Source organism: Ursus americanus, chromosome 11, assembly GCF_024610735.1.
Source record: "Ursus americanus isolate L20-20 chromosome 11, mUrsAme1.1.p, whole genome shotgun sequence".
NCBI classification, from domain to species: Eukaryota; Metazoa; Chordata; class Mammalia; order Carnivora; family Ursidae; genus Ursus; species Ursus americanus.
The window spans coordinates 47,379,299-47,391,983 of record NC_142137.1 but is presented as its reverse complement, the minus strand read 5'-3'; the positions used below and the strand labels follow the sequence as shown (position 1 = coordinate 47,391,983).

Here is a 12,685-nt window from a genome sequence, read left to right as displayed (position 1 = left end):
TGACAAGATGGGGTTATGCTGCTGTCTATATTTATTCCTTCAATTCCTTGTTCTTCCATTCATAGTGTTAACACCACTTTGCTTATAAATGAGCAAAAAAAGGAAGAGGTCTTTTTGTGTGTGTTTCACAATAAATGGAATGAATTGCCGTAGTCACTCTGGTGTTCTGTGTGAACCTGCAGATTTATACACAAGTGGGAGGTAAGAAATGTATGATTGTTAAGGGACTGATGACTGACACTCTTATGGGGAGTTTCATAAGCAACAGAACCTTCCTTCAGCCCCCAGATGCCCTGTCCTATTTAATTCCCGAGGGCAATTCCATCAAAATGGCTCTCTCCATTCATTCTTCCCGCCCTTCATTCAGGTCCTTTCTGTGCTGTCCCTGACACACAGCCCTTACTTAACCCACCAGCAGAACACAATGAATTACACCCTGGGCCAGACTACCTCCCTGCACCAAATGGGCCAGCTGGAAAGGCAGTTCTGGAAGCATTAAGTCAGGCCCAGCTAGCTCCCTTTGACTGCCTCTTCCATAAAGCACAACCCTCCCTCAAAGCATATGCATGAAAACCAAGGCAAAACCACCCTGTCCTTCCTGCTGCTCCTGGAGATCCCTCACCAGTGGAGACTGCAGCTGAACTGAAGCAAGTCAGTGCAACTTCTCAGAGCTCTGCAGTGTTTCTTGGTTTTCCCTGTAGCCAAAATGTTTCTTTCCAAGGAATGGGCCCGTTGTGAAAACTAATCTCCAACAGCAAACCTGTGTTTTGCTAATAATAATTTTAAAAAAGTCATAGCCCATAATTCAGTGCTTAAACATTTTACTTTCTTTGAATTAATGAATTTATTTAGTGGTATTGGTGGGAGGGGAACCAGGGTGATTTTAAAATTCCTCAGTTAGGGAGTTTTTTAATCAACCAAGTAGCTGTCAAGTAGAATTTTTTTTTAAGTTGTCACTTATTTTCTTTGCTATCAAAATGTACTAAGAGATGTATGATTTACCATCTGGTTGCTTTCTGCTTAAAAGCATAATTTACCAATCGTCTTCAGTTGGCACCTCTGTTGACCTTGAATTTTGCAAAGAACTAGCCAGGGTTTTATCTATTTGGCAGAGAGAAAGAGGTCTATACGAAGATTTTCTGGCCAGGAACTTCAACTGCCTTCTAACCTGGGTTTATCAGTTGCTGGAGATAGAATCAGAAATCCCCCTACTGGTCTCCTTACTCCTCAAGGACAGCAAAATCAGCAGAATGTGACTTTGTAAGAAGTCATGGACAGCCCCAAAGATAAATTCCTTGATTCTTGTCTACTGGTATACAAGTTCGCTGTTCCAGAAGTTCATTTCATTTTGTACTGTGACTTTTGCTTTGGGCTTTGCTTTTTTGTTTGTTTGGTTTGGGGTTTGTTTGGTGCTTTTTTTCCTTCAGTTTTCAATTATACAACCAACATGTGAATAAACGTGTAAAACACTAAAGACAATGCCAAGGTAAATCCCAGCTCTCTCTCAATCTACCCCCGACGTAACCGTTGCTACCATGTTGGTGTTCATAATTTCCAGGCTTTTTCTATGCATTTATATGCACATTCACATACGAGAGTGTCTTTGTTTTCAGCTAAGAATAATCTACTTTCCCTACATTCCATTGTTGAGGTTCCACACATTTCTGCATATTTATTTTTAACCTAGATGGACAATCTTACAAAGTGAGCCTTTGTCCAGTGCCCACATAAAACCATGAATAGATCTTGGAAAAAAATCCATACGTATTTTAGGGCTCACAAGGAAGACTGAGGTTTGGACCCAAACTGTGATTGCAGAAGGCTTAAAGAGTGCTTCTGATGCCTCTGAGACATTCCAAAGGGATCACTGAGAAGCTCACCAGGGGGGAATATTGATGACCTGCCGCGTCCTTCATTTAGGACAGTGAGTATAGCCATCATTTATCCAGTGCTTCCTATGTTTTCGAGGTTGAGGGCCAAGTACCTTACATGTATGATCTCATTTAATCCTCACAGAAACCCTATGAAGTAAGAGAAATTATTAAATGTGCAAAGTGTGGCTCGGGAAAATTAGCCAACCAGCTCAAGGTCACAACAGCAAAAAAGTAGCAGAACTAAAATTTAAACTTTGTTTAACCCAAAGCCTGTGTTTGTAGTCCAGACTTTTGATTTCAAATCATCCTCCCACCTTTTTTTTTTATTTTCCACCACAGAATCTTTTTTTTTCTTTTTTTCCAAGTGAAACCTTTATGTCTCTACCCAATGTATCAAACCTATGAAAGCAGCCGATCCTGAGCAGACAAGCCTCTCGAAGCTCCTTTCCAGCCCACAGTCTGAAGACAGGCAGTCGTGGTGCTAGTCCCCCAAATCCTTTGGACTTATGTCTGCCAGTCTCATGTCTCAAAATCTCAACTAAATCAGCTTAATTTCATTTAGTTGAGAATTGCTAAGCTAAACTCCATACGAGTTCTACTTTCAATCTCTCCGTGTTAACGATAAGTTAGCATTAGACGCCTTTGGATTACGTTTTATTCTCAGAGTCTGTAAAAATTCACTTAAAATGAATGGGAAGATGTCCTTATCAGTTATCAATAAATTTATCAATTGTGCTAAAGATAATCCATTTTCATGGATTTAAAGATCTGTTCATAGTTCAGATTCTTGCATTATGACTCAGAAAACACAAACAAATGGCATTGTCTTCAACTTGATAATCCTTTTTGGAAATACACTGGGTATGTATGTAAAAAAAAGACTTTGATAGCCATAATTATATTGTCTTCTGTAAACTTTCAAAGGCTATCTAGCCATACAGAATTTTGGATTTGGAGTGAACCTTAGAAATGCTGTCATCGACCTCCCTGTTTCGATGACGAGGAAACAGTATCAGGAAGGTGAAGACAGGTGCTCAGATTAGAATGGGGCTACGAGCTGCTCCCATGTAGGGTTTTCACTTCCAGATCTAGTGTGATTTCCTCCTCCTCATCCCTCTAACTCGTTCAGGCTTCATGCCTCGTCCATTCGTTTTCGAAACAAATAGAGGAGGAACAAAATCCAGCTCTTGTCGTCATAGAATTAACTGTCTAGTGACTACCAACTTCGACAAAACACTTTTGTCTTGACTCAATATTTCATGATTTTGTACGTTTGAACAGCTCCTTATATTGTATTTTTCTTTAATAATAACAGATTTTATAATCACTGTCACTTATACAACCCTAACTTTGCTGGGCACTGTTCTAAGAGGCTTAAGTATGGTGACATATGTAAATTCTCACAAAAATGCCAGGGTAGCTGCTGTTGTTATCCCAATTTCACAGGCGAAGAAACTGAGGGGTACGGAGGTGGGGGAAGTAGGCCTCAGGCACACTGCCAGTTAGTGGCAGAATCAGGGTTTGGCTCAAAGTGCTTGGCTTCGGAGTCCACAGCCTTAACCACTGTCCACCCTGCCTGTTGGCATGAACCAGTCCAGCATGGTCAGAGGAGAAGTGAAGAGGTATGACTGCCCTGGCTTCCTCCTTTCTCTAAAAATGTCAGGAAACAAAGCAAAGGTTTTCAGTCTGGTTATGATGTTTACCCTGGCAGAGCTGAGGGGTGACATTCAGCTCCTCTGAAGGGCTTATTCTCCACCACTGTTCCATTAACAGCATTCCTTTACGTGCATTTCCCTTCACTGTTCTATTCTGTCTGCTTCAAGCGTTGAATTGGAATGATAACAAAGAGCCCGTTCCTGTGTGACGCGCTCCATGTCTTCCCGGAGGGCTAACATTCATTGAGCTTTTACTAAGGGTCAGGCACTGTCAAACCACTTTACTAGTACAATCCTCAGAATCACTCGATTATGCACATCTTACAGCCAAGGACACAGAGCTTCAGAGAGGTGAAGTAACTGGTTCAAGGTCATACCACTATTAAGAGGGGTAGCAGAATTCAAACTCGGGCGGTCAGCTCTAGTCCCACCAACCTTTCCATTGGTGTCTCGGGAGTGCGCTGCCATGATGCTAACACTGCTTCAGGGTTGGCTCTTCCCACTGGAAACTACTGTGACGATGATCCAGAGAGCATTTTGTGGGGAGCTTTTGGCCATAGCTATGGAGACTTAACATTTTCCAAGTGGCTCCCGAGGGTGCTTTCCAACAAATCTGAAGTCTCCAAGATATATTTGATCCCACTTCCCAGAACCATAGTGGAGACTGCTGGCTTCTACTGTGCTTGCTTCAGCTAAAATCTGAGTTGCTTGAGTCCCTCTCGTGTGGGCTCCAACAGCATAGCACATGGTCCTGCTCACTCTCCACGGTAACATCAGGACTGTTTACTCACCTGTAGCTCCCACAGGCAGGAGCGTCCTTAAGGACAGAGAACCTATGACCTTGTTCACTCTATCCCTTACTTGTCAAACCGAATCTGTTAAATGAAAGTGCATACAAAACGAATGAATGAATCCTTTTGTTAACTTGTCCCTAAGTCATTGTCTTGTCCTCTTCCTCCCCGTGTTTCTTTTTTTGAAACAGATTAATGACTTAGAAGACGAATGCATTTTAATTTCTTCTCTGTTTGGATATGGATTATAAATAAATGAAGGCTTCAAAAAATAACTGAAATCTGGTTCAAGGACAAGTTGTCACTATGCTTAATAGCTGGCAGATCCCCAGGGAAACTTGACCTCATGTTTGCTGCCTGCAGTGTCCACTCCACAGCCTCTTTTCTGTGATGCTTTTCCCATTGGGTCAGTCGAGACAGACGTAGGAAGACTGACTCATCTCTTTTATCGTACACTCATATATATCTGACTTCAATATTATATAGTATTTGCATTATGTATTGTCCCACCTGGAATTTTAAAAAACATCTTTCCAAGTATTATTTTTCCTCATTTTTCAAGGTGGTTTTAGGAACCTCTGAGCGTGAAGAAGAATTGGAACTCAAATGCTTTTTCCACTTTGACCACTAAGTCCTGGGCGGGTTGGCCAGGAGCAGGGGGCAGGTTTGGTTGGCTGGGTGCGGCTGTGCCTGGGAGTTAGTCTCCCGTAGTGCAGAATGCAGGCGAGGTGCCATTCTCATGGAGTCCATGTTTTGGCACCCTAGCAGTTCTCGAGAAAGCCCTGTGCTAGTTAGGCTCTCACTCTTCTACAGTGCTTGAGAAATATTTTGAGTGGAAAGTGTAGCAGAGCTCCTTGAAAGTTTCATTTTTTGAAGAATTAGTGCTAACGTGCTGGTGCCACATATAACACTGGAGTAAGAAATAGTCCGAGCTCACCCAGATTTGATGATCTGCAAATGCTTCGCAAGAGAAAGCAAAACCAAGATGGGGTGGGCAGCCATTGAAACGCATGTGCCCATCTGAGGAGATCTGATTATAAAAACATAAAGGGAAGAACTGTACCAGAATTGGATCTGGAGAAAAATTAAATTAGTAATTTAGGTCAAGCTAAAGTTAGTTCACTAGAAGAAATACTGTGGAGGCAGATTTTTAAAGTGTCATTTTTTTTAACGCACACCAGTTTTAAGTTTCAGCAATAAGTCCCAAAAGTTAAATAGTAAATCCCAACATTCTTAACTCTGGCAGATAAGGAGAAGACTCCTGACTTACAAGGGAGACGCTGTCACCTGGCCGCTGACTGACTAGAGCCTCAGATCCCAGCTTGTCAGCTTCTCACCAACACCGCAATAAGGACCTTTATTCTTTCCATGGGGTTTAAGAAAGTGAAGTTTACAGGGCAAACAGTTTCCCCAAAGAATTTGAACTGAAGGAATATGCACAGTCTCCCTGGAGACCCATGTCCTTCCTGTTGGGCAGACTGCCCCGGCCTTCTCCTCAGGGCCTCCTTCTGGCCCAGCAACGAGAAGGCAGTTGCAGTGATGTGCCCTGGTCCTTGGTCTAAGGGCTGGCCTTGCCAGCAAGTGGCCAGATTTCCCTGGCACACTGTAGAGTTAGGCTGCAAAGTTTACAAGATTCTGTGTGGGAGGAAGAGGAGACTGAGGTGGGGGGAGGACAATAGGAAAAACAGACCGGGCAAGTTGGGTGCCGCTCTGGCTTCCTCGTGCAGCTGCTCCTGCATTTGGAGACAGGAGTACTATTATAGTTTGTTTACTCTCACACCTATTGCTTTGCAGCCTTCTAAAATGATTTCCTAAGTATTTACAACAAAGGAAAGTGAAAATCAAGGCTGTAACTAGGGCGGGAGGAGAATCTTCCCCTTGGTAGTACAAGATGCCAAAACATTACTCTAATTGCTTTACAGAGCCTGCTGCGATATATTTCTGGGAAGAGTCCACTTAGCTATTTTCATAGCATTGGGGTCACCTTCACCTATTTTCCCTTCCTAGGTCAGGGCATTCACCCAAAATGCCATTTGCTTGGGGAAATGATTGACCATGTGGTTCTTGCCCTCCTCTCTCTCTCGCCTTCCTCCCTCTGCCTCCCCTTCCTTCCCTCTCTCCTCCCTTTCTTTCTCCTCCTCCTCCCCCTCCCCTTCCTTCTCCTCTCTTTCTTCTTCTCCTTCCCCTCCTTCTCCTTCCCCTCCTTCTCCTTCCCCTCCTTCTTCTTCTCCTTTCCTCCTCCTCCTCCCCCTCCTCCTCCCCCTCCTCCTTCTCCTCCTCCTCCTCCTTCTTCTTCTTCTTCTTCTTCTTCTTCGTCCCCTCATCCTCCTCCTCCTTCTTCTTTTTCTTCTTCATCTTCTTCGTCTTCTTCTTCTTCTTTCCCCCTACCCTCTCTCTCATCTCCAAAGGATAAGTTCACATCAAAGTTAAAAAGACAAAAACCTGAAGTGAAATATTCCTGGATTCCCATCCCATAAAAAACCAAGAACTCTTGTTCATCTAACCCAATGGCTAAAGGAATATCTTTCCATTTCTGAGTCTGTTACAATGAGCTCAGCCAAGATGAAAGACCACCACAGATCAAGATTTTAGTTTCTAGAAATAGCAAGGCAAAATGTATCCCTCAATAGCTAAAACATTTTAAGGTACAAGTCCATGTAGGACCAACATTAAAATATACTGAGGAAAAAAATTGAAGTTAATAGTTTGAGAATTAAAAATAAATAAGAATATATATTTTCAGTGTTTATTAGTCACAACTACAATCTTTCCGATACAATGATCTTTCTGAAAAGTGACTGAATTTCCTTTGAATCCTGACTCTTTCTGGACCAGTACTAATTTGGGCTATATCACAGAAAAAAACTTATGAGACAGAAAACTATGAGTATATAGCTTTTAGGGTGGTTGAAAAGATTGGGGTAAGGCTATGTAGCACAACAGTGGAGAGGTGGTCTAAAAATAAATACATTAAAAATGAACTCTCTAGTCTCATAGAGTTTCTCTGAAACCTGAAATATAAACTCCCTGAGGGCAAAGATCGTGTCTATCTTGTTCACAGTTCCGAGTATCTGGTACCTAGTAGACACTCAACAAGATATGTTTAATGAATCAATAAAGAGAATTTAATCAAGGGGCTTGGGGGGGAGGTTCATGTGTAATTGTAATATAATTACCTGGTTAAATAGAGAGGGTATTGATAAAGAGAAGAAGTAAGAATTTAAAAAAATCTTGGCATGATTTCCACTGCTTCTAAGTAGTGCTGATTACATGCCAACAAATAAAAGTGTGGAAGAATTAGAAGCTTATGCCTTAATGAGTGAATGTACTCTAAGGAGGTAATGCAATGACATTTTTGTTTAGTTAGGCTTGGCAGAAACTAGATTTGAGCAATAACCTCTAACCTGGGTTCTATTTTGATGATTAGTTTGGCATTTTTTTTATACTAGATGTAAATAATTTTAAAAATTGGTAACAAGTTGGAGGGCTCGATTTAGGAATACTCATGTCTTTTACGTCAATTGTACTATGATTAACAAGAACAGGTGAGTGGAAATAATAATGATTTACTGAAGAATATATTTAATGGAATGGTAAACCTGAAGGAATTCAGAGATATTGAAGACATCTATGGCACTGCATTCATGGAGGGAAATTACAGAATCTCTAATCCTTCTTTAGGTACGAAGGAAGAAAGTGTCTAAAAACTATCTTTGATTTTCACAGGGAAATAAGGGTTGTGCCAGTCTGTTAAGGCCGCCATAACAAAATGACAAACTGGATGGCTTAAACCACAGAAATTGATTGCTTCACAGTTCTGGAGGCTGAAAGTCTGAGATCAAGGTGTCAGTAGGGTTGGTTCCTTCTGAGGCCAGGAGGGAAGGATTTCCTTCCAGGCCTCTCTCCTTGGCTTGTAGATGGCCATCTTCTTCCTGAATCTTTTTTTTTTTCCTTAAAATTTATTTATTTTAGAGAGAGAAAGAGCAGGAGCGAGTGGGGGAAGGAACAGAGGGAGAGGGAGAAAGAGGGAGAAGGAGAGAGAATCTCAAGGAGACTCCCACTATGGAGCCCAACACAGGGTTCCACTCCGTCCCAGGACCCCCAAGATCATGACCTAAGCTGAAACCAGGAGTTGGACGCATAATGGACTGCATCACCCAGGCACCCCTTCCCCCTGCATCCTTACATCCTTCTCCCTCTGTATGTATCAGTACAAAAATTTCCCCTTCTTTTAAGGACAACTTACGCGGACTTTCATAAGGACACCAGTCACACCTCATTAACGCCTACCTCCTTTTAACTTGATTACCTCTATAAAGATCCTATCTCCAAATACATTCTGAGTTTCTGGGGTGGGGGGTGCATAATTCAACCTATAACAGAAGTTTCCCCTTGCTATTGAAGCCTCGTTTATATCTGCATTGGAACATCCCTGATAGAATGGGCTCTAAAGTAGAAATTTTTGCTTTATTAGAATTATTAGTAGATTCTGGGAAACACAATATTGCAGAAAATCTATAACACTGGAGAATATCAGGTGAGACAGAGGTTTGGCAGGCAAAATTATCTTAATTGTTTTAAAGATGGTAATGTGATAGAAGTGGGAAGAGAATCATAACAGGAAAACTATTGCTGCTAAGTTTTTATGTAATAAAGCTTGAAGAGCTAGATGGCTGATGGAATGTCTAATATAGCATTTAAGAGCTTACAACTAAATAATAACCATGTGTAAATGAATTTCTCCAAAGAATATCAATATAACTGCTTTCTCTTTTCAACCACTTGAGCTCAAAAATTAAGTGTTACGTAAGAACTAGGGCCTGGCAGTTATTGTATACAGGGCCTTAGTTATCAGCTTTGGCAAAGCAGTCATATCTAATTTATTTGTCCATTAGTCAACTTTTCCGTGAAAGGGCCCACACCTTCTCACATTGCCGGTAATAAGATGGTGAAGCCATTGCTAATAATTAGTCTTCTAGCATGAAATGAATGCTTTAAATCAGGCGTTTGAGAGTAACTCTTCAGACTTAATCTCAATCAGATAGAATTCTAGAATGTGTAATTATTTTTTCATCCCATATCTTGACAATTAGCTCTTGCATTATACATTTTATTCTTTTCCAAAAATCAGAGCAATGAACATTTCTAACAATGCCTTCCTTCCTAAAGTCATTATCTTCCAAATAGCAGGTTCAGATTTAGTGTTGAAACTCACACTTGGGGGGGGGTGTAGGTTTCTTATCATTAACAACCAATATTAATGTAGCACTTGCATTTGTCAGGCATTATGATAGAAATGCAAATATAGGAAAGTATAGTTTCCTTCACTGTTCCCATCCTACCTTAACCCCGGGAACTTTGATCACATCTCCCTGTTATATACTCTTTTTTTTTTTTTTTAAAGATTTTATTTATTTATTTGACAGAGAGAGACAGCCAGCGAGAGAGGGAACACAAGCAGGGGGAGTGGGAGAGGAAGAAGCAGGCTCATAGCAGAGGAGCCTGATGTGGGACTCGATCCCGGTACGCCAGGATCACGCCCTGAGCCGAAGGCAGACGCTTTAACGACTGCGCTACCCAGGCGCCCCTCCCTGTTATATACTCTTTGTAGCTTCCTATCCTTTTTTTTTTTTTAGACACCTGTCAATCTGTAATCACATATCAGTATAGCTATTTAATAAATGTCCTTAACATTAATTAATATCCTCCTAGACTATGATCTCTTTGAGGGCTGGGGCTTGTGCTCTCTCTTGCTTACAGTGATATCCTCAGAGTTTGGCTCCTGGAGTGTTATCAATAAATCCTTATTGAAAAAAAAGATAGGAAATTATGAAATGCTGATTGAAGGGGGAGAGAAGAGGGGAATTAACACTCCAAAACAGACAAGTCCTTTCAATTTTATTGTTTATTTTATTTTATTTTGTTTTAAACAGAGGCAGCTATTAAGACTTCAAGTCTGAGACACATTTATATTCCAAATGGCATTGCTTTTGAAGTCGTTGTCTCTTCTATCATTTACTGTTCCCTGTGAGGAGATCCACATAATAAATTGCTTTTATAATTTAGCTGTAGGTTAAAGATTTTTCTTTCCTGAAACAAATCACATTTAGCATGATATCATCCCACAGGTTGGCCTCAGTTGCCAGGAAACTCAAAGCTAAATTTAAAGATAAATTTCAGTGAACAAATTAGACAAATCTGTAGAAATAACTTCTCAGTTGCTAAATTTGGTTTTAATCTTGTATTTTTATTTTAACTCTCTTGTTTTGTGTATCTCGTTGTAAACTGTCTCAGATGTTTTCAAAAGTAGGATGGCATATTATACTAATGCATTGCTATGGTGATAAAACAGCAAACAGAAGAAATCTATTTCTAAAATATGAAGTGCTTCTCTGTTAGCTTTTCTTCTTGAAAATACGTGCCTCAGATCAGATGAAATTAAACACTGGACCAGAGCTAACTTTTAAACTGTAGGTTTATTATCTCAGATGTGAAACGTAAGCCTCTCGGGCTCAAAGTAAAACTATAGGAATGTTTTCTGCTTGTCCCCTTGAAATGTATTCTAATATTCCAAATCATGTCAAACTGTACTAAATTTATGTTATCTCTTGTTGCATTACAAGATAACTCAAACTTAGTGATCAAAACAACCAATTTGTTTTTCTCAGGATTCTATAAATTAGGAATTCAGATTGACTCATTAGGGTGGGCTGGGTCATTCCTTGGCCGTGTTTAGCAGGTGGCTAGGCTGGGCCAGAAAGTCCCAGAAAGCTTCACTCTCGTATCTGGAGCCTCATTGCTCCTCTTTTGGCCTCTTTCTTTCTCCATGTAGCTTGGGCTCCTTCCGTCATGGTCACAGGTGGTTGAATACAGAAGTCCGCTGGCTTCTGAGACGAAGTGCTTCCTGAGAATGGTAGAAGCTGTCCGTCTCATAAGGTTCTGCTTTGGAGCTTATAGTGTTTTCACTGCATTTGATTCATCAAAAGAGTCACGGGGTCAGCTCACATTCAAGGGAAGGACTAAACTCCACCTCTCAATGAGAAGAGTGCAAAGTGAAATTATCGGATGTTTCTATTTGTTCCACTAAAACAGCCTAATTTTCCAAACTGTATCCAGCTATACTGAATTCATCTATAAACTCTTAGAATCAAGACATTTTCAGTTACACTCAAAAAGTAGAAACACTCAAACCCTCATAGGAGAAAGATATTAAGGACTCTTAATATGGGATCAGACAAATCCAGGTGGACTCTTAACTACATGACTTACAAGCTTTGGAACACTGGGCACGCTATTTAATGTTCTACCCGTATTGGCTTATCTAAAAAACGGGCTTAATAACAACACATAACTCACAGAACCTTTGAGAAGATTAAATGACAGAATGCATGTAAAGCGTTTAGCCCTGATGTCTAGGGCATATTTAGCACCCCAAAATGTAAGATATTATCAAGACGACCTTAAAATTCTGGCTTGTCTTTTTAGCCTACCATTCTACACTTTTTGTATGGTGTAAGTTGTGATTTTACTCATGAGTCCCGATATAGACATGCTGCTATTAAACCTCTTCACTTTTGGATTTTATTGTTTAAAGGTCATTTCTCAGAAGACTTCTTCATGGTCAGCAGGTTTACACTTTTATTGAGTTATTTAGTGGTTTCCAGAGGCTTAGGAACTAGTGAACATAATTAATTTCTCTTCTATAGATACTCGTCCCTAGAGCAACTGCAGAGGGCTGGCTGCATTGCCGAAATAGTACTTCATTTGTACAGGATCTCATTAAATCAAATGATGCCAAATTACTCGGCTTTTTGGGTTCCATGCGCATAAGGCACTGATGGAGAAACAGAGATCCAAACCCTTAGGTCCAACACATGATCACTCATTGATGAGATTCTATCTGAAGGTGATGCCAAGTCTCGTTTTCTGATCTGCCTTGCTCTACAAGACTCGGAATTCATTTGCATATTCAAAAGCACAACCGTGTAACTCATGAACACTCTGAAATACTCTTTAAAATCCTTATATCGCTCCACCTTCATGAAAATATTTCTTATTAAAGGCTCAAAAACTTGCATTGCAGGGCATTCCATCCCTCTGTTTTCTTCAACTCTAAGATCAAGCTCTTTCATTTGTATTTCCCTTGTCCTATGGACACTTAGCCACCCTTATCTTGACTCTCCCTTCCTCGGGAGGCCTCCCTGGGGACCACTCCCTTCATGAAGACTCAGTTGTGGCTTCTGGGCCTCAGCACTGTCCAGGTTGTCCTCTTACCTCTGGGCTATTTCTTCATTTCCTTCCAGCCTCCTCCTGCTCTATCCTATTTCTAATGTGGGAGTGGTTCAGTCTCTAACTGTGGCTCACT

At 40.8% G+C, this 12,685-nt stretch overlaps 1 protein-coding gene across 1 annotated transcript in view; it reads left to right on the top strand.

Annotated features, from left to right (window-relative positions):
* LOC148109280 (uncharacterized) overlaps positions 1–12,685 on the top strand; it is an 83,070-nt gene that overhangs the window by 1,143 nt on the left and 69,242 nt on the right. The gene's annotated exons all lie outside the window — the stretch shown is intronic.